Source organism: Scyliorhinus torazame, chromosome 25 (assembly GCF_047496885.1).
Source record: "Scyliorhinus torazame isolate Kashiwa2021f chromosome 25, sScyTor2.1, whole genome shotgun sequence".
Lineage (NCBI taxonomy): Eukaryota > Metazoa > Chordata > Chondrichthyes > Carcharhiniformes > Scyliorhinidae > Scyliorhinus > Scyliorhinus torazame.
In genome coordinates this window covers 8,158,609-8,180,830 of record NC_092731.1, presented here as the reverse complement: position 1 = coordinate 8,180,830, position 22,222 = coordinate 8,158,609, and positions in this window count along the sequence as shown.

Here is a 22,222-nt window from a genome sequence, read left to right as displayed (position 1 = left end):
ACCGCACTGCGGCATTCCCTCAGTACCGCACTGCAGCACTCTCTCAGTACCGCACTGCGGCACTCCCTCAGTACCGCACTGCGGCACTCGCTCAGTACCGCACTGCAGCACTCCCTCAGTACAGCGCTGCAGCACTCCCTCAGTACCGCACTGCGGCACTCCCGCAGTACCGCACTGCGGCACTCCCTCAGTACCGCACTGCAACTCTCCCTCAGTACCGCACTGCGGCACTCCCTCAGTACAGCACTGCAGCTCTCCCTCAGTACCGCACTGCGGCACTCCCTCAGTACAGCGCTGCAGCACTCCCTCAGTAACGCACTGCAGCACTCCCTCAGCACCGCACAGCAGCACTCCCTCAGTACCGCACTGCGGCACTCCCTCAGTACCGCACTGCGGCACTCCCTCAGGACCGCACTGCAGCACTCCCTCAGTACAGCACTGCAGCACTCCCTCAGTAACGCACTGCAGCACTCCCTCAGTACCGCACAGCAGCACTCCCTCAGTACCGCACTGCGGCACTCCCTCAGTACCGCACTGCAGCACTCCCTCAGTACCACACTGCAGCACTCGCTCAGTACCGCACTGCAGCACTCCCTCAGTACTGCACTGCAGCACTCCCTCAGTACAGCACTGCAGCACTCCCTCAGTACAGCACTGCAGCACTCACTCAATACCGCACTGCAGCACTCCCTCAGTACCGCACTGCAGCACTCCCTCAGTACAGCACTGCAGCACTCTCTCAGTACCGCACTGCAGCACTCCCTCAGTACCGCACTGCGGCATTCCCTCAGTACCGCACTGCGGCACTCCCTCAGTACTGCACTCCCTCAGTACAGCACTGCAGCACTCCCTCAGTACCGCACTGCGGCACTCGCTCAGTACTGCGCTGCAGCACTCCCTCAGTACAGAACAGCGGCACGCCCTCAGTACAGCACTGCAGCACTCCCGCAGCACTGCACTGCGGCACTCCCTCAGTACCGCACTGCAGCTCTCCCTCAGTACCGCACTGCGGCACTCCCTCAGTACAGCGCTGCAGCACTCCCTCAGTAACGCACTGCAGCACTCCCTCAGCACCGCACAGCAGCACTCCCTCAGTACCGCACTGCGGCACTCCCTCAGTACCGCACTGCGGCACTCCCTCAGTACCGCACTGCAGCACTCCCTCAGTACAGCACTGCAGCACTCCCTCAGTAACGCACTGCAGCACTCCCTCAGTACCGCACAGCAGCACTCCCTCAGTACCGCACTGCGGCACTCCCTCAGTACCGCACTGCAGCACTCCCTCAGTACTGCACTGCAGCACTCCCTCAGTACCGCATTGCAGCACTCCCTCAGTACCGCACTGCGGCATTCCCTCAGTACCGCACTGCAGCACTCTCTCAGTACCGCACTGCGGCACTCCCTCAGTACTGCACTGCAGCACTCGCTCAGTACTGCGCTGTAGCACTCCCTCAGTACAGAACAGCGGCACGCCCTCAGTACAGCACTGCAGCACTCCCTCAGTACCGCACTGCAGCACTCCCTCAGTACAGCACTGCAGCACTCTCTCAGTACTGCACTGCGGCACTCCCTCAGTACGGCACTGCGGCACTCCCTCAGTACCGCACTCCCTCAGTACCGCCCTGCAGCACTCCCTCAGTACCGCACTGCAGCACTCCCTCAGTACTGCACTGCGGCACTCCCTCAGTACAGCATTGCAGCACTCCCTCAGTACCGCACTGCAGCACTCCCTCAGTACCGCACTGCGGCAGTCCCTCAGTACAGCACTGCAGCACTCCCTCAGTACCGCACTGCGGCACTCCCTCAGTACCGCACTCCCTCAGTACCGCCCTGCAGCACTCCCTCAGTACCGCACTGCAGCACTCCCTCAGTACTGCACTGCGGCACTCCCTCAGTACAGCATTGCAGCACTCCCTCAGTACCGCACTGCAGCACTCCCTCAGTACCGCACTGCAGCACTCCCTCAGTACTGCACTGCGGCACTCCCTCAGTACCGCACTGCAGCACTCTCTCAGTACCGCACTGCAGCACTCCCTCAGTACCGCACTGCAGCACTCCCTCAGTACTGCACTGCAGCACTCCCTCAGTACAGCACTGCAGCACGCCCTCAGTACTGCACTGCAGCACTCTCTCAGTACCGCACTGCGGCACTCGCTCATTACTGCGCTGCAGCACTCCCTCAGTACCGCACTGCAGCACTCCCTCAGTACCGCACTGCAGCACTCCCTCAGTACCGCACTGCAGCACTCCCTCAGTACCGCACTGCAGCACTCCCTCAGTACTGCACTGCAGCACTCCCTCAGTACAGCACTGCAGCACTCTCTCAGTACCGCACTGCGGCACTCCCTCAGTACCGCACTCCCTCAGTACCGCCCTGCAGCACTCCCTCAGTACCGCACTGCAGCACTCCCTCAGTACTGCACTGCGGCACTCCCTCAGTACAGCATTGCAGCACTCCCTCAGTACCGCACTGCAGCACTCCCTCAGTACCGCACTGCAGCACTCCCTCAGTACTGCACTGCGGCACTCCCTCAGTACCGCACTGCAGCACTCTCTCAGTACCGCACTGCAGCACTCCCTCAGTACCGCACTGCAGCACTCCCTCAGTACTGCACTGCAGCACTCCCTCAGTACTGCACTGCAGCACTCCCTCAGTACCGCACTGCAGCACTCCCTCAGTACCGCACTGCAGCACTCCCTCAGTACCGCACTGCAGCACTCCCTCAGTACTGCACTGCAGCACTCCCTCAGTACAGCACTGCAGCACTCTCTCAGTACCGCACTGCGGCACTCGCTCAGTACTGCGCTGCAGCACTCCCTCAGTACAGCACTGCGGCACTCCGTCAGTACCGCACTGCAGCTCTCCCTCAGTACCGCACTGCGGCACTCCCTCAGTACAGCACTGCAGCTCTCCCTCAGTACCGCACTGCGGCACTCCCTCAGTACAGCACTGCAGCTCTCCCTCAGTACCGCACTGCGGCACACCCTCAGTACCGCACTGCAGCACACCGTCAGTACAGCACTGCAGCACTCCCTCAGTAACGCACTGCAGCACTCCCTCAGTAACGCACTGCAGCACTCCCTCAGTACCGCACAGCAGCACTCCCTCAGTACCGCACTGCAGCACTCCCTCAGTACCGCACTGCAGCACTCCCTCAGTACCGCACTGTGGCACTCCCTCAGTACCGCACTGCGGCATTCCCTCAGTACCGACCTGCAGCTCTCCCTCAGTACCGCACTGCGGCACACCCTCAGTACCGCACTGCGGCACTCCCTCAGTACTGCACTGCAGCACTCGCTCAGTACTGCGCTGTAGCACTCCCTCAGTACAGAACAGCGGCACGCCCTCAGTACAGCACTGCAGCACTCCCTCAGTACCGTACTCCCTCAGCACCGCACTGCGGCAGTCCCTCAGTACAGCACTGCAGCACTCCCTCAGTACCGCACTGCGGCACTCCCTCAGTACAGCACTGCAGCACTCCCTCAGTACAGCACTGCAGCACTCCCTCAGTACCGCACTCCCTCAGCACCGCACTGCGGCAGTCCCTCAGTACAGCACTGCAGCACTCCCTCAGTACCGTACTCCCTCAGCACCGCACTGCGGCAGTCCCTCAGTACAGCACTGCAGCACTCCCTCAGTACCGCACTGCAGCACTCCCTCAGTACCGCACTGCAGCACTCCCTCAGTACAGCACTGCAGCACTCTCTCAGTACTGCACTGCGGCAGTCCCTCAGTACAGCACTGCAGCACTCCCTCAGTACAGCACTGCAGCACTCCCGCAGTACCGCACTGCGGCACTCCCTCAGTACCGCACTGCAGCACTCCCTCAGTACCGCACTGCGGCACTCCCTCAGTACCGCACTGCAGCACTCCCTCAGTACTGCACTGCTGCACTCCCTCAGTACCGCACTGCAGCACTCCCTCAGTACCGCACTGCAGCACTCCCTCAGTACCGCACTGCAGCACTCCCTCAGTACTGCACTGCAGCACACCCTCAGTACAGCACTGCAGCACTCTCTCAGTACCGCACTGCGGCACTCCCTCAGTACCGCACTGCGGCACTCGCTCAGTACTGCGCTGCAGCACTCCCTCAGTACAGAACAGCGGCACGCCCTCAGTACAGCACTGCAGCACTCCCTCAGTACAGCACTGCAGCACTCTCGCAGTACCGCACTGCGGCACTCCCTCAGCACAGCACTGCAGCTCTCCCTCAGTACCGCACTGCGGCACTCCCTCAGTACAGCACTGCTGCACTCCCTCAGTACCACACAGCAGCACTCCCTCAGTACCGCACTGCGGCATTCCCTCAGTACCGCACTGCAGCACTCCCTCAGTACAGCACTGCGGCACTCCCTCAGTACCGCACTGCGGCACTCCCTCAGTACCGCACTGCAGCACTCCCTCAGTACCGCACTGCAGCACTCCCTCAGTACTGCACTGCGGCACTCCCTCAGTACCGCACTGCGGCACTCCCTCAGTACCGCACTGCGGCATTCCCTCAGTACCGCACTGCAGCTCTCCCTCAGTACCGCACTGCGGCACTCCCTCAGTACCGCACTGCGGCACTCCCTCAGTACTGCACTGCAGCACTCGCTCAGTACTGTGCTGCAGCACTCCCTCAGTACAGCACTGCAGCACTCCCTCAGTACCGCACAGCAGCACTCCCTCAGTACCGCACTGCGGCACTCCCTCAGTACCGCACTGCGGCACTCCCTCAGTACTGCACTGCAGCACTCCCTCAGTACCGCATTGCAGCACTCCCTCAGTACCGCACTGCGGCATTCCCTCAGTACCGCACTGCAGCACTCTCTCAGTACCGCACTGCAGCACTCGCTCAGTACTGCGCTGTAGCACTCCCTCAGTACCGCACTGCGGCACTCCCTCAGTACAGAACAGCGGCACGCCCTCAGTACAGCACTGCAGCACTCTCTCAGTACTGCACTGCGGCACTCCCTCAGTACCGCACTGCGGCACTCGCTCAGTACCGCACTGCAGCACTCCCTCAGTACAGCGCTGCAGCACTCCCTCAGTACCGCACTGCGGCACTCCCGCAGTACCGCACTGCGGCACTCCCTCAGTACCGCACTGCAACTCTCCCTCAGCACCGCACTGCGGCACTCCCTCAGTACAGCACTGCAGCTCTCCCTCAGTACCGCACTGCGGCACTCCCTCAGTACAGCGCTGCAGCACTCCCTCAGTAACGCACTGCAGCACTCCCTCAGCACCGCACAGCAGCACTCCCTCAGTACCGCACTGCGGCACTCCCTCAGTACCGCACTGCGGCACTCCCTCAGGACCGCACTGCAGCACTCCCTCAGTACAGCACTGCAGCACTCCCTCAGTAACGCACTGCAGCACTCCCTCAGTACCGCACAGCAGCACTCCCTCAGTACCGCACCACGGCACTCCCTCAGTACCGCACTGCAGCACTCCCTCAGTACCACACTGCAGCACTCGCTCAGTACCGCACTGCAGCACTCCCTCAGTACCGCACTGCAGCACTCCCTCAGTACAGCACTGCAGCACTCCCTCAGTACAGCACTGCAGCACTCACTCAATACCGCACTGCAGCACTCTCTCAGTACCGCACTGCAGCACTCCCTCAGTACCGCACTGCAGCACTCCCTCAGTACTGCACTGCAGCACTCCCTCAGTACAGCACTGCAGCACTCTCTCAGTACCGCACTGCGGCACTCGCTCATTACTGCGCTGCAGCACTCCCTCAGTACTGCACTGCAGCACTCCCTCAGTACCGCACTGCAGCACTCCCTCAGTACCGCACTGCAGCACTCCCTCAGTACCGCACTGCAGCACTCCCTCAGTACTGCACTGCAGCACTCCCTCAGTACAGCACTGCAGCACTCTCTCAGTACCGCACTGCGGCACTCGCTCAGTACTGCGCTGCAGCACTCCCTCAGTACAGAACAGCGGCACGCCCTCAGTACAGCACTGCGGCACTCCCTCAGTACCGCACTGCAGCTCTCCCTCAGTACCGCACTGCGGCACTCCCTCAGTACAGCACTGCAGCTCTCCCTCAGTACCGCACTGCGGCACTCCCTCAGTACAGCACTGCAGCACTCCCTCAGTAACGCACTGCAGCACTCCCTCAGTACTGCACAGCAGCACTCCCTCAGTACCGCACTGCAGCACTCCCTCAGTACCGCACTGCAGCACTCCCTCAGTACCGCACTGCGGCACTCCCTCAGTACCGCACTGCGGCACTCCCTCAGTACTGCACTGCAGCACTCGCTCAGTACTGCGCTGTAGCACTCCCTCAGTACAGAACAGCGGCACGCCCTCAGTACAGCACTGCAGCACTCTCTCAGTACCGCACTGCAGCACGCCCTCAGTACAGCAATGCAGCACTCCCTCAGTACCGCACTGCAGCACTCCCTCAGTACAGCACTGCAGCACTCCCTCAGTACCGCACTGCAGCACTCCCTCAGTACCGCACTGCAGCACTCCCTCAGTACCGCACTGCAGCACTCCCTCAGTACCGCACTGCAGCACTCCCTCAGTACCGCACTGCGGCACTCCCTCAGTACCGCACTGCGGCACTCCCTCAGTACTGCACTGCAGCACTCGCTCAGTACTGCGCTGTAGCACTCCCTCAGTACAGAACAGCGGCACGCCCTCAGTACAGCACTGCAGCACTCTCTCAGTACCGCACTGCAGCACGCCCTCAGTACAGCAATGCAGCACTCCCTCAGTACCGCACTGCAGCACTCCCTCAGTACAGCACTGCAGCACTCTCTCAGTACTGCACTGCGGCAGTCCCTCAGTACAGCACTGCAGCACTCCCTCAGTACAGCACTGCAGCACTCCCGCAGTACCGCACTGCGGCACTCCCTCAGTACCGCACTGCAGCACTCCCTCAGTACCGCACTGCGGCACTCCCTCAGTACCGCACTGCAGCACTCCCTCAGTACTGCACTGCTGCACTCCCTCAGTACCGCACTGCAGCACTCCCTCAGTACCGCACTGCAGCACTCCCTCAGTACCGCACTGCAGCACTCCCTCAGTACCGCACTGCAGCACTCCCTCAGTACTGCACTGCAGCACACCCTCAGTACAGCACTGCAGCACTCTCTCAGTACCGCACTGCGGCACTCCCTCAGTACCGCACTGCGGCACTCGCTCAGTACTGCGCTGCAGCACTCCCTCAGTACAGAACAGCGGCACGCCCTCAGTACAGCACTGCAGCACTCCCTCAGTACAGCACTGCAGCACTCTCGCAGTACCGCACTGCGGCACTCCCTCAGCACAGCACTGCAGCTCTCCCTCAGTACCGCACTGCGGCACTCCCTCAGTACAGCACTGCTGCACTCCCTCAGTACCACACAGCAGCACTCCCTCAGTACCGCACTGCGGCATTCCCTCAGTACCGCACTGCAGCACTCCCTCAGTACAGCACTGCGGCACTCCCTCAGTACCGCACTGCGGCACTCCCTCAGTACCGCACTGCAGCACTCCCTCAGTACCGCACTGCAGCACTCCCTCAGTACTGCACTGCGGCACTCCCTCAGTACCGCACTGCGGCACTCCCTCAGTACCGCACTGCGGCATTCCCTCAGTACCGCACTGCAGCTCTCCCTCAGTACCGCACTGCGGCACTCCCTCAGTACCGCACTGCGGCACTCCCTCAGTACTGCACTGCAGCACTCGCTCAGTACTGTGCTGCAGCACTCCCTCAGTACAGAACAACGGCACGCCCTCAGTACAGCACTGCAGCACTCCCTCAGTACCGCACTGCAGCACTCCCTCAGTACAGCACTGCAGCACTCTCTCAGTACAGCACTGCAGCACTCCCTCAGTACCGCACTGCTGCACTCCCTCAGTATTGCACTCCCTCAGTACCGCACTGCAGCACTCCCTCAGTACTGCACTGCAGCACTCCCTCAGTACCGCCCTGCAGCACTCCCTCAGTACCGCACTGCAGCACTCCCTCAGTACTGCACTGCAGCACTCCCTCAGTACCACACTGCGGCACTCCCTCAGTACAGAACAGCGGCACTCCCTCAGTACCGCACTGCAGCACTCCCTCAGTACCGCACTGCAGCACTCCCTCAATATCGCCCTGCAGCACTCCCTCAGTACCGCACTGCAGCACTCCCTCAGTACAGAACAGCGGCACTCCCTCAGTACCGCACTGCAGCACTCCCTCAGTCCCGCACTGCGGCACTCCCTCAGTACCGCACTGCAGCACTCCCTCAGTACAGAACAGCGGCACGCCCTCAGTACAGCACTGCAGCACTGCCTCAGTACCGCACTGCAGCACTCCCTCAGTACCGCACTGCAGCACTACCTCAGTACAGCACTGCAGCGCTCTCTCAGTACTGCACTGCGGCACTCCCTCAGTACCGCACTGCGGCAGTCCCTCAGTACAGCACTGCAGCACTCCCTCAGTACCGCACTGCAGCACTCCCTCAGTACCGCACTCCCTCAGTACCGCACTGCAGCACTCCCTCAGTACTGCACTGCTGCACTCCCTCAGTACCGCACTGCAGCACTCCCTCATACCGCACTGCGGCACTCCCTCAGTACTGCGCTGCAGCACTCCCTCAGTACCGCACTGCAGCACTCCCTCAGTACCGCACTGCAGCACTCCCTCAGTACCGCACTCCCTCAGTACCGCACTGCAGCACTCCCTCAGTACTGCACCTCTGCATTCCCTCAGTACCGCACTGCAGCACTCCCTCAGTACCGCACTGCAGCACTCCCTCAGTACCGCACTGCAGCACTCCCTCAGTACAGCACTGCAGCACTCCCTCAGTACTGCACTGCAGCACTCCCTCAGTACCGCACTGCAGCACTCCCTCAGTACCGCACTCCCTCAGTACCGCACTGCAGCACTCCCTCAGTACTGCACTGCAGCACTCCCTCAGTACTGCACTGCAGCACTCCCTCAGTACCGCACTGCAGCACTCCCTCAGTACCGCCCTGCGGCACTCCCTCAGTACCGCACTGCAGCACTCTCTCAGTACTGCACTGCGGCACTCCCTCAGTACCGCACTGCGGCACTCTCTCAGTACTGCACTGCGGCACTCCCTCAGTACAGCACTGCAGCACTCTCTCAGTACCGCACTGCGGCACTCCCTCAGTACCGCACTGCAGCACTCCCTCAGTACCGCACTGCAGCACTACCTCAGTACAGCACTGCAGCACTCTCTCAGTACTGCACTGCGGCACTCCCTCAGTACCGCACTGCGTCACTCCCTCAGTACAGCACTGCAGCACTCCCTCAGTACCGCACTGCGGCACTCCCTCAGTACCGCCCTGCGGCACTCCCTCAGTACCGCACTGCAGCACTCCCTCAGTACCGCACTGCGGCATTCCCTCAGTACCGCACCGAGATGGTCAGTCTGCGTTATGCGCTCATGTTTCCTGGAACTTGTACTTCTGACTCAGTGGCAAGAACGTTAACCATCGAGCTGGAGCTGTCAGGAAGAGGTAGATGTGCTGTATACAGCAGGTTATAGAAATGCCTTTGAACATCATATTGATTAAATCAATTAATATATTAAATTATATCAATACTTGTTATTGTTTTGTCTTATATCAGGGATATAAATCTGCTGTAACTATTATTAATTCTTGTATGTTACATTATTCGTCCCCGTGTATTAAGGGCCTGGGGCACAGGCTGTCTAACCACAGATAGTACTGTCCTGTTAACTGTCCTGGCTTGGTACAATTCACACCTCTTTAACCTGAGGTTACCCCATCTCTGGATCTGTAAAGATTTAATCACCTGCTAATGCTCGTATTCCAAGCATTGTCTCGCATCTTTGAATTTGTCTATATATGTATGTTTCTGGAACAGACCTCTTCATTCACCTGAGGAAGGAGCAGCGCTCCGAAAGCTAGTGACATCGAAACAAACCTGTTGGACTTTAACCTGGTGTTGTAAGACTTCGTACTGTGCTCACCCCAGTCCAACGCCGGCATCTCCACATCATAACCAGGGATAAACAGTGCTGGCTCTCATCATGTCCGACTAGGGGAAACCACCCTCTCCTGGAGCCCTCTCCCGGGCTCAGTCAAGGACACAATTTGGAGTGATATATAGGGCAACAGAATTGGCTTTGGCTACCCTGCGACAGGCGACTAGATCAAGTAGGATTTCTGCTGCCTCATGGCGCCGAGGTCCCAGGTTCGATCCCGGCTCTGGGTCACTGTCCGTGTGGAGTTTGCACATTCTCCCCGTGTCTGTGTGGGTCTCACCCCCACAATCCAAAGATGTGCAGGGGAGGTGGATTGGCCACGCTAAATCGGCCCTTAATTGGGGAACAAAAAGTATTGGGGGCACTTTGAATTAAAACAAAACTTGGATTCCTGCTCCTGATCACTGTCCGAAATTTGAACCCTTTCCCCCATTCCCTCCAGCCGCTATCTCCCTGTCAGACCACCTCCGTTTGGAAAGTCCGTGTGAGTTGGATGTTGAAGACCAATTTGCATTCTGTTGTGGACTAGCCCACTGCCCCTCACCCCCGCGATCCCTGCGTTGTAAACGTATGATGTATTCTTCATACACTGACCACTTCATTTGTATTTCAGATTGAAAGTGCAAAGCTCTCGCGCTCTCCTTCTCTCCCTTTCTCTGTCTCTGCGTCGCAGCAGTTCGTTGTCTGTGTTTCTCTCTCTTCTCCCTCTGTTCTTTTTCTCTCTTTTCTTTCTCTCTCTGTCTCTCGCTCTCTGTTTGTCTCTGACTGTCTGTCTGCCTCTCTCTATCTTATCTCTCTCTTTGTCCTTCCCCCTGATTATCTTTGTCTCTGTCTTCTCTGTCCCTCTGTTTTACTGATCTTTCCATCTCTCTATCTTCTCTCGCTCAGTCCTTCTCTCTATTTATCTGCCAGTTTTCTTTCCCTGCCTCACTGTTTACCTCTCCCTCTGTGTTTGTCTCTCTCTCTGTTTGTCTCTCTCTCTATCTGCCATTCTGAGTCTCCTTGTGGCCCTGTTATTTAGTCCTTTGTTCTGTTACTCTTCTCTCCCTGTCTACCTCTCTATCTCTCTCACATAGACCAAAATCCATTGACTTCAGACTAGCCATGGATACAGCAGTGGTTCAACTCTGAGCCAATCACCTGGGAACGGAATGACCTCACGTTGACAGCGACAGTTTAAATTAAACGATGATCTCAGTATGTTTGTCAGGGGCTGTTATTGTTTTTGCTTCACGTATACAGATTAAAAAATGAGTGATGTCATTGAGGCTCTTTCAAAGAATGAGTCAACCTTTTTTTTCGCTCCCTGTCTCTCTCTCTCTGAGCTGCGGGCCAGCGATACGCAAAGTCTCCTCCCTTCCCCCTGTAATAAAACCACAACTCGTCAGCACGTGTTGCTAAGTTGCTCTCTGTTTATCTCATTAGCGGCTTAACCTGCCAACAGAAGGGGAATGGTGGGAAATTATGATCCCTGTCAATATACAGGCCCTAAGGAAATGAAGGGAGCTGTTTTCTGGGCCGTCACCACAGAGCAGAGCAGTATTGCCGGAGGTGTCACATTTCAAATGTCAACATTAACCCGAGTTGCCCTCTCGAGTGAGTGTAGAAGATCTCATGGTCGCTGTCTCGAAGAGGAACAGGGCGCCCTAGCCCAATATCTATCCCACAACCAAAAATGAAAGGGGACAGGTTATCTGGTCAATATCACACTGATGCTTGTGGGAGCTTGCTGTGCGCAAACTAGTCATTATGTTTGTCTACATAAGAACAGTGATTACTCCATTAGATCCGAAGCACTTTGGGATGTCCTGAAGACTTTACAAATGCAAATCTTTCTCCTGTAGAATCTTGCTGCTGCTGTGTATTTGACCTTCCCGTTCTTCCCTGGAAGGTTTGACGATGCTGGGATGATGATTCCCATCACGGGCGAACCAAAGACTAGGGGGCACAGTAAGGGGGTCCCACCCCCCCCCATTTAGGGTGGTGATGAGGAGGGATTTCCCCTCTCAGAGGGTTGTTATTCTGTGGAACACTCAACCACGGGGAGCATTGGAGGCTGCGGGCCATTGAATATATTCAAGGCAGAGTTATCCAGATCTCTGATTAACGAGGAAGTCGAGGGTTATGGACGGATGGACAGGAAAGTGGAGTTGACGCCGCAGTCAGATCAGTCAAGGTCTTATTGAATCGCAAAGCAGGCTAGAGGGGCTGAATGGCCTACACCTGCTCCTATTCCGTAGGTTTGTGTGTTTTCCCTTGCATGGCTGTTGCCGTTTTGTAGAATTTACTTTCAAGGTTGGCAGCTTGTGTCAATCACCCCAATGGCGGTTTAGTGGGACCCTCGTAGATTCATCCATCAGACAGATTCTGGATTGCAGGACCTTTTCCTTCTATCGAATATGGTGCAGAAAATACTAGCGATTCTCTATGAGGCTGTTTCAGGTTAGTAAGATATTCGATCAATAGTGTCATGATATACAGACACACATAATGATATACAGACAACCAGCTAATGGACACAGAGAACAGGACATGACCAATAAGCAGGCAGGACACTCAGGGGTGGGATCTGACTATAAAAGACACGAGGCTCTCACACTCCACCTCTTTCCACTGATGAACATCTAGAGAGTCAGTCAAGGGTGTTGTTACAATCTCACAACCCCACCACGTGGCTAAGAGCTAGTCTGGTTCAGTCAGACAGAGTAACCACACTTAAGTTAGCAGAGAGTCGAACTCACAGAGAACTGTGCTAACTGTGCTATTAGTTCAATAAACCTCACTGAACTAACTTCAATGTCTGGAGTATCTTTCTGATCTAAGCTGCATCCAGTTGCAGCCAGTGTTATACCAGTGTACCTAACACGACAAATAGTACAGGCCAGGATGGACAGGCACTCTTTCCCAGGGTGGAGGGGTCAGTCACCAGGGGGCATAGGTTTAAGGTCCGTGGGGCAGAGTTTAGAGGAGATGTGCGAGGCAGGTTTTTTACACAGAGGGTGGTGAGTGCCTGGAACGCGTTGCCAGGGGAGGCTGTGGAAGCAGACACATTAACGGCGTTCAAAAGGCATCTTGACTAACACATGGATAGGACGGGTATAGAGGGATACGGCACTAGGAAGCGCTGAGGATTTTGGCCAAGGGTGGTATCATGGCCGGCATAGGCTTGGAGGGCCGAAGGGCCTGTTCCTGTGCTGTATTGTTCTTTGTACCGTCATCGAAAATAAATCTCGCTATAAATACCTGGGCAATGGTACAATTTAGCAGGAAGAATAAGGGACCATATGCTCCTTCTGTAAAAGGGATATGGAGGGATCTGGGTGTTTGGACACACAAGTCACTAAATGATGATAATAATCTTTATTAGTGTCACAAGTAGGCTTGCATTAACACTGCAATGAAGTTACTGTGAAAAGCCCCTAGTCGCCACATTCAGGCGCCTATTCGGGTACACAGAGGGAGAATTCAGAATGTTCAATTCACCTAACAAGCTCGTCTTTCGAGACTTGTGGGAGGAAACCGGAGCACCCGGAGGAAACCCACGCAGACACGGGGAAAACGTGCAGACTCCGCACAGACAGTGACCCAAGCCGGGAATTGAACCTGGAGCTTTGAAGTAACGGTGCTAACCACTGTGCTACCATGCCACCCTGAACAGAGGGACACAGGTTAATAAGATCGTGGCAAGGCGGCATGGTGACGCAGTGGTTAGCACTACTGCTTCACGGCGCAGAGGACCCGGGTTCGATCCCGGCCCCGGGTCACTGTCCGTGTGGAGTTTGCACATTCTCCCTGTGTCCGCGTGGGTTTCACCCCCACAACCCAAAGGTGTGCAGGCTAGGTGGATTGGCCACGCTAAATTGTCCCTTAAATGGAAAAAAAAGAATTGGGTATTCCAATTTATATATAAATAAATAAGATTGAGGCAAAAAGCAAACCAAGCTCAATTCTAAAGGGATAAAATTGAAAAGCAGCAAGGTTGTACGAAATGTGTATAAAACCTTATTCCAGCTCACACTTGAAGGTACTGTGTACAGTTCTGGTCGCCATTTTTGTTTTAATTTATAGTACCCAAAAAAAATTTAACAATTAAGGGGCAATTTATTTTTCAAAATGTTTTTAAAATATAAATTTAGAGTACCCAATTATCTTTTTTTCAATTCAGGGGCAATTTAGCGTGGCCAATCCACCTCGCCTGCACATCTTTGGGTTGTGGGGGTGAGACCCACACAAACACAGAGAGAATGTGCAAACTCCACACGGACAGTGACCCAGAGCCGGGATCGAACCTAGGACCTCGGCGCCGTGAGGCAGCAGTGCTAACCACTGTGCCACCGTGCCACCCCCAGAAAGATGACACCAAACTTGAGAGGTTACATACATGCTGAAGAGGCAGGGAGACGTTTCCCTTGAAAAGAGGTGGCTCTGGGGGTGAGCTGGTGGAGGGCCTTAAGATTATTAAAGGGTTTTTCTTTGTAAGGGTCAACAAAGAGTCCACATCAACTTGTGGAGGAAAACAAAACGTACTTTATTTAACACGTTAACTAGTATGTACAGCTCCAGTAGTTCCCAACCTGGGTCTTCTCTAGGTGCCTGACCTGCTGACTCTATACAAAGACACAGGTTAAGGATCCTCCGTTCACCTAGGCGGGGGGCTCATATTCTACAAGCTCCAGGGGGGAGTGGATCACCCCTGCCCCATCGGACCCATGCAGATTATAACAGGTCTGTTAGGGCAGTTGTAGATGTTTCTGCCTGGAATGGGAGATGGGAACTGACATGAATATGAGAACGTCACTAATAAATCCAATAAGGAATTAAGAAGAATAAAACTCAAATCGAAGGTTGCAAACATATCCAGGGGTCTAACAAGGAAGAATCACTTCATTCGCAACTTCTCTGCCCGGTTGCGTTTTGGCTTGTGTGGAAGCTCACGGTACTCCGCCCCTTTAAGGAAAGTTCAGATGGCACATGCAGTGAAAACGAAACCTCGTATCCTAGTAACTTATCGCTGTGTTGAACTCATGTTTCAAACCCTTCTGAAGTTTACACTATCCGGCCTGAGGTGCTGTTGGCAGACATGTTTGAAGCAACCCAAGGGGAAGTATGTTTTCTGTTATTTGCTTGTTTTAGCATGAATAAAAACCACTTCATTCTTCAATGTGATGTTCCGTTAACACAAGCCAACAGAGGGGATTGGAAGGGGGGGGGGGGGGGGGGGGGCGGGGGGGGGGGGGGGGGGGGGCCGCATGTTGTCTGACGTCACCTCCAGGAATACGTCCAACCCGAGTTGGCAACTGCAGGTGGCTCTGCGTACTAGGCTGAGAAGGTTCAATAGGTGAAGGTGTTCTGTAAGTGGGCCATGTCCAGAAGAGGGCCCAAGCTCGATATCCAGAACCGTGCTCAATTCACCCATCTGTCTTCCTGAGCCCGACCTCGGATGACCTTCGATTTCTCATTCAAACCTTTCCTAACTTTTCGCACCTCAGTCAGACCTTCTCTTGCCTGTATTTCTTTGGATTCCTCTTATCGTTGGTATTCTTCAAGCCCTCTTTGTAGTACTGACCCTCTCTCCCTACAGTACACAACCCAACGCTGAAAGAAAGACAGAACGTAGTTTCTCCAGCACCTTTCACAATGTTAATAATAATAATAATCGCTTGTTGTCACAAGTTGGCTTCAGTGAAGTTATTGTGAAAAGTCCTTGTCGCCACATTCCGCCGCCTGTTCGGGGAGGCCGGTACGGGAATTGAACCCGCGCTGCTGTCTTGTTCTGCATTACAAGCCAGCTGTTGAGCCCACTGTGCTAAACCAGCCCCAACAGCAGGACATCCCAGAATATTTTGGCTACAATGGATCAGAAGCGTGGTCACCGTTGAGATGTAGGATTTCTTCAGGATAGCGTTGTCGGCCCCGCCATCTTCAGCTGCTTCATCAATGACCTTCCTTCCATCTTAAGGTCAGATGTGTGGATGTTTGCGGATGACTGAACAATATTCAGCACCATTTGTGACTCCTCAGATAATGAAGCAGTCCATGTCCAAATGCAGCAAGACCTGGACAATATCCAGGCTCGGGCTGACAAGGGGCAAGTTACAGTCTCACCACACAAGTGCCAGGCAATGACCATCTCCTACAAGAGAGGGTCTAACCAACCCGCCAGACAGTCATTGGCATTACAATTCCTGCCACTGGGCGGCAGGGTGGCACAGTGGTTAGCACTGCTACCTCACACGCCAGGGACCCGGGTACGATTCTGACCTTGGGCGACTGTCTGTGTGAAACATTCTCCCAAGGTCTGCGTGGGTTTACTCCAGCTTTCAGGTTACGTGGGGTTACGGGGATTGGGTGGGGGAGTGGGCCTAGTTAGGCCGCTCTTTCGGAGGGTCGTGCAGACCAGGTGGGCCGAATAGCCTCCTTCTGCATTGTAGGGGTTGTATGGATTCTGTGAAGCTCAACACCATCCAGGACCAAGCAGCCCACTTGACTGACACCCCTTCCAGAAACGTTCACACCCTATACACCCTACAGCGCCTACCAAATCCAGGACCAATATCATCTAGAAGGACGAGGGCAGCAGACGCAGGGGAACACCACCGTCTGCAAGTTCCCCTCCAAGTCACTGACCGTCCTGACTTGGAAATATATCGGCCGTTCCTTCACTGTCACTGGGGCAAAATCCTGGAACTCCCTCCCTAACAGCACAGTGGGTTTTCCTACACCCACAAGGACTGCAGCGGTTCAAGAAGGCGGCTCACCCACCACCTTCTCAAGGGCAATTAGGGATGGGTAACAAAAGCCGTGACACTAATAAATAATTTTTGTTTTAATGCGGAAACCTTTTTTTTTACAGAGCAAGATGCCACAAACAGATACTTTGTTTATTTCAGCGACATTGACAGCGGGAGTAATGCCTTGTTCTTCTTTGCAATGGGCCATGCGATATTTTACATTTACCAGCGAGAGCAGACAGGGCTTCCGTTTAAGCTGTCATTCAACAGAAAGCAGCATCTCTGACAGTGCGGCACACCCTCAGTGAAGCACTGGAAGTGTCAGCATAGATAATGTATTTATGTGGCTGGAGTGGGGTTTGAAACTACAACCTTCAGGCTCGGATCACAGTGAGGGCCCCCATTGGTTCCTTCCAGCGCTCACATTGAAGGCCCATTCCCTGAACACTCTGCGACGCATCTCAAGGTGAAACCAATGTCCCATTTCCCAAATCCCCGCACTTTGACAAACAGCGGGTGTAGTTTTGACACGCAACACGACCCGGTGCGCGGAATTAAACACGCTCACCTGGGGCTGATGTCAGCGGCTGGGAGGTTTTCACCTGACCCAGAGCCTTGGGTGAGACAGATGGAAATATGTTCCAGAGGCAACACAAATAATCACGGAGTCAAAGCAGTTTATTATGTAAACAGATCCGCTACTTAAAAAGGGAAAAGCACACAGGCGCACACACATGCAAACACAGGCAGACAGGCACAAGCTCTTCTCGGGGTTTTTTTTCAATGGCTGGAACACAGCAACACATTTTCGTGCCAGCTGAGAATAAAGGAAAAAGTTGTTTTTTGCTCAGCATCATTCCTGGTTGTCTCAAACCTGGCGATTCGCCTGTGCACAGTTTGTATATAGCAAGTCACGTTGCAGCCGTATAGAACCTTAGTTAGACCACACTTGGAGTATGGTGTTCAATTCTGGTCACCACACTACCAGAAGGATGTGGAGGCTTTAGAGAGGGTGCAGAAGAGATTTACCAGGATGTTGCCTGGTATGGAGGGCATTAGCTATGAGGAGCGGTTGAATAAACTCGGTTTGTTCTCACTGGAACGAAGGAGGTTGAGGGGAGACCTGATAGACGTATACAAAATTATGAGGAGCATAGACAGAGTGGATAGTCAGAGGCTTTTCCCCAGGGTAGAGGGATCAATTACTAGGGGGCATAGGTTTAAGGTGCGAGGGGAAAGGTTTAGAGTAGATGTACGAGGCAAGTTTTTTTACACAGAGGGTAGTGGGTGCCTGGAACTCGCTGCCGGAGGAGGTGGTGGAAGCAGGGACGATAGTGACTTTTAAGGGGCATATTGGCAAATACATGAATAGGATGGGAATAGAGGGATACGGACCCAGGAAGTGCAGAAGATTTTAGTTTAGACGGGCAGCATGGTCGGCACAGGCTTGGGGGGCCTAAGGGCCTGTTCCTGTGCTGTACTTTTTTTGTTCTTTGTTCTTTGTTAGCAGTTCGACCTCCAACCAGCTGGTGGTGATAGAGATCTACCATGCGACTCGCCAGTTGGTAGTAAGAAGTACAAGAGGATAGTCGCACATTGAGTATCTCGAGGAGAATTCACTGAATTCATTTAGTAGCCATCGTCAGTATCATAGTTTGAAATGAAAAATGAAATGAAAATCTCTTATTGTCACAGGCAGGCTTATCTTTATAGTTATCTTTTCACCTGTTTGTTAATAAATCATCTTCCTAGTTACACAACTAGAGGTTCTGTGTACCACAGTCATAACACAGAACACAACACCAAAGTCTTTTACTTTTTATGTTCTTTTTACTGTAATAGAGGAAACCGGTTCTGCATACAGGACGCTCCAGCAAGCAGCTTGTGGAAGGATCTAGAACTAGGGGTCACTGTTTAAAAATAAGGTTCACTCATTTAAGACAGAGAATTTTGTTTTCTCCCAGAGGGAGGTGAATCTCGGGAAATCTCTTCCTCGAAAGGCAGTGGAAGCAGAATATTTGAATATTTTTAAGCAGAGCGAGATAGATTCTTGATTAACAAAGGGGGTGAAGGGTTAACAAGGGAGTGAAAGGTTATCGGGGGGGGGGGGGGAGGCAGAAATGTGAGGTTGAGGTTACTAGCAGATCACCCGTGATCTTATTGCATGGCAGGGTAGGCTCGAAGGGCCGAGTGGTCTTCTCCTGCTCCTAATCCGTATGTGCGTATATTCAAGATGTGCTTAATTGACAGTAAGAGGGGGCGGCATGCGGCACAGTGGTTAGCACTGGGACTGCGGCACTGAGGACCCGGGTTCGAATCCCGGCCCCGGGTCACTGTCCGTGTGGAGTTTGCACATTCTCCCCGTGTCTGCGTGGGTTTCACCCCCACAACCCAAAGATGTGCAGGGTAGGTGGATTGGCCGCGCTAAATTGCCCCTTCATTGGAAAAAAAAGAATTGGGTACTCTAAATTTTTTTTTTAACTTGACAGTAAGCGTCAGTGACATCCCGAGGTCATGAAAGGCGTCACGTAAATACTTTGCATCAGTATTCACCAAGGAGAACGAATTGGAGGATGTTGAGTCTGGAGAAGGGCGTGTAGATAGCCTGGGTCACATTGAGATCCAAAAAGACGAGGTGTTGGGCGTCTTGAAAAATATTAAGGTAGATAAGTCCCCAGGGCCTGATGGGATCTACCCCAGAATACTGAAGGAGGCTGGAGAGGAAATTGCTGAGGCCTTGACAAAAATCTTTGGATCCTCACTGTCTTCAGGTGATGTCCCGGAGGACTGGAGAATAGCAAATGTTGTTCCTTTGTTTAAGAAAGGTAGCAAGGATAATCCAGGGATCTATAGGCCAGTGAGCCTTACGTCAGTGGTAGGGAAATTACTGAAGAGAATCCTTCGAGACAGGATCTACTCCCATTTGGAAGCAAATGAACGTATTAGTGAGAGGCAGCATGGTTTTGTAAAGGGGAGGTCGTGTCTACTAACTTGATAGAGTTTTTTGAAGAGGTCACAATGATGATTGATGCAGGTAGGGCAGTGGATGTTGTTTACATGGACTTCAGTAAGGCCTTTGACAAGGTCCCTCATGGTAGACTAGTACAAAAGGTGAAGACACATGGGATCAGGGGTGAGCTGGCAAGGTGGATACAGAACTGGCTAGGTCACAGAAGGCAGAGAGTAGCAATGGAAGGGTGCTTTTCTAATTGGAGGGCTGTGACTAGTGGGATCTTTGCTGTTCGTAGTATATATAAATGACTTGGGGGAAAATGTAACTGGTCTGATTAGTAAGTTTGCAGACGACACAAAGGTTGGTGGAATTGCAGATAGCGATGAGGACTGTCGGAGGATACAGCAGGATTTAGATTGTTTGGAGACTTGGGCGGAGAGATGGCAGATGGAGTTTTATCCGGACAAATATGAGGTAATGCATTTTGGAAGGTCTAATGCAGGTAGGGAATATACAGTGAATGGTAGAACCCTCAAGAGTATTGAAAGTCAGAGAGATCTAGATGTACAGGTCCACAGGTCACTGAAAGGGGCAACACAGGTGGAGAAGGTAGTCAAGAAGGCATACGGCATGCTTGCCTTCATTGGCCGGGGTATTGAGTATAAGAATTGGCAAGTCATGTTGCAGCTGTATAGAACCTTAGTTAGGCCACACTTGGAGTATAGTGTGCAATTCTGGCCACCACACTACCAGAAGGATGTGGATGCTTTAGAGAGGGTGCAGAAGAGATTTACCAGGATGTTGCCTGGTATGGAGGGCATTAGCTATGAGGAGCAGTTGAATAAACTCGGTTTGTTCTCACTGGAACGACGGAGGTTGAGGGGCGACCTGATAGAGGTATACAAAATTATGAGGGGCATAGACAGAGTGGATAGTAAGAGGCTTTTCCCCAGGGTAGAGGGGTCAATTACTAGGGGGCATAGGTTTAAGGTGCGAGGGGCAAGGTTTAGAGTAGATGTACGAGGCAAGTTTTTTACACAGAGGGTAGTGGGTGCCTGGAACTCGCTGCCGGAGGAGGTGGTGGAAGCAGGGACGATAGTGACATTTAAGGGGCATCTTGACAAATACATGAATAGGATGGGAATAGAGGGATACGGACCCAGGAAGTGTAGAAGATTTTAGTTCAGACGGGCAGCATGGTCGGCACGGGCTTGGAGGGCCGAAGGGCCTGTTCCTGTGCTGTACATTTCTTTGTTCTTTGTTCTTTGTAAATGCAGGTTGTCTTTCTTTTTCCCCTCTTTCTTTCCCATTCTCTCACTCTCTCTCTCTCCCTAAGCTCGGCTCTGGTTCAACCTGAGATAAGAACCACAGGGGAAGGAGGGGGCTGGATGTTGGGACACCACGGTGATGAGGGGCAAGGGTTGAAGACGATGGTTTCCGTCTTCCGAATGTTTAGCTCAGGGGGGAATGTTCGGCTCGGGCAAGACTGGCAGTCGGCCAACGAACATCAGACAATGCAGCGGCAGCAATGGGGCTGGAACGGGCAGCACGGTGATTAGCACTGCTGCCTCACAGTGCCCGGGGCCTGGGTTCCATTCCAACCTGGCTGCTTGGAGTCTGCACGTTCTCCCCGTGTCTGCGTGGGTTTCCTCCGGGTGCTCCGGTTTCCTCCCAGCAGTCCAAAGATGTGCAGGTTAGGTGGATTGGCCGTGATAAATTACCCCGAGGTGGGTTTATGGGGGACAGGGTGAGAGATTGGGCCGAGGTGGGGTGCTCTTTCAGAGAGTCGGCGCAGGCCCGATGGGCCGAATGGCCTCCTTCTGCACCGTGGGGATTCTACGATGGTGGCAAGGTAGAGCTGGCAGGGAATCACCAGCGTGTGCAGGGAAGCTGGCACAGGCCTGGGAGTACAGCACAGAGAGTGTGAAGGGTGGGAGAAGAGGGGGGGGGGGGGGGTGGGGAGGGGCGGATGCAATTAAAAACGAGAAATATAGGTGGCGCAGTGAGTTAGCCCTCACGGCGCTGAGGTCCCAGGTTCGATCCCGGGTCCCTGTCCGTGTGGAGTTTGCCCATTCTCCCCGTGTTTGCGTGGGATTCGCCCCCACAACCCAAAGATGTGCAGGGTGGGTGGATTGGCTGCGCTAAATTGCCCCTTAATTGGAAAAAATTAATTGGTACACTAAATTTATTTTTTTAAACGGGAAATGCTGGGAACCCCCAGCAGGTCAGGCAGCGTCCGCGACGTGACAAGCAGAGTTAACGGGACAATGACCAGTCCTCAGGACACGTGATGAGTTAGGGTAAGGACTGGGGGGGGGGGGGGTGTGGTTGGGTGGGGACTGTGGTGGTACTTAACGGGTAAAAATCAAATCAGGTTTGGCTGGTTGGCAGGAATGGGGAGGAGATTGTCGACGAGTCTTCGATGTGTTTGGGATTGTTTGTTTGGCCAGCTGAGTTGGTACACAGGAGGTGAAATGAAGTCATTTTCCCTCCGGCGGCCTCCCATTGGCCGGCGGTGATGTAATGCATCCCAGCCCCAGCCTATCAGCAGTGGCAAATCAGTGATGTAGAAGAATGCAGTGTGACCCGCATC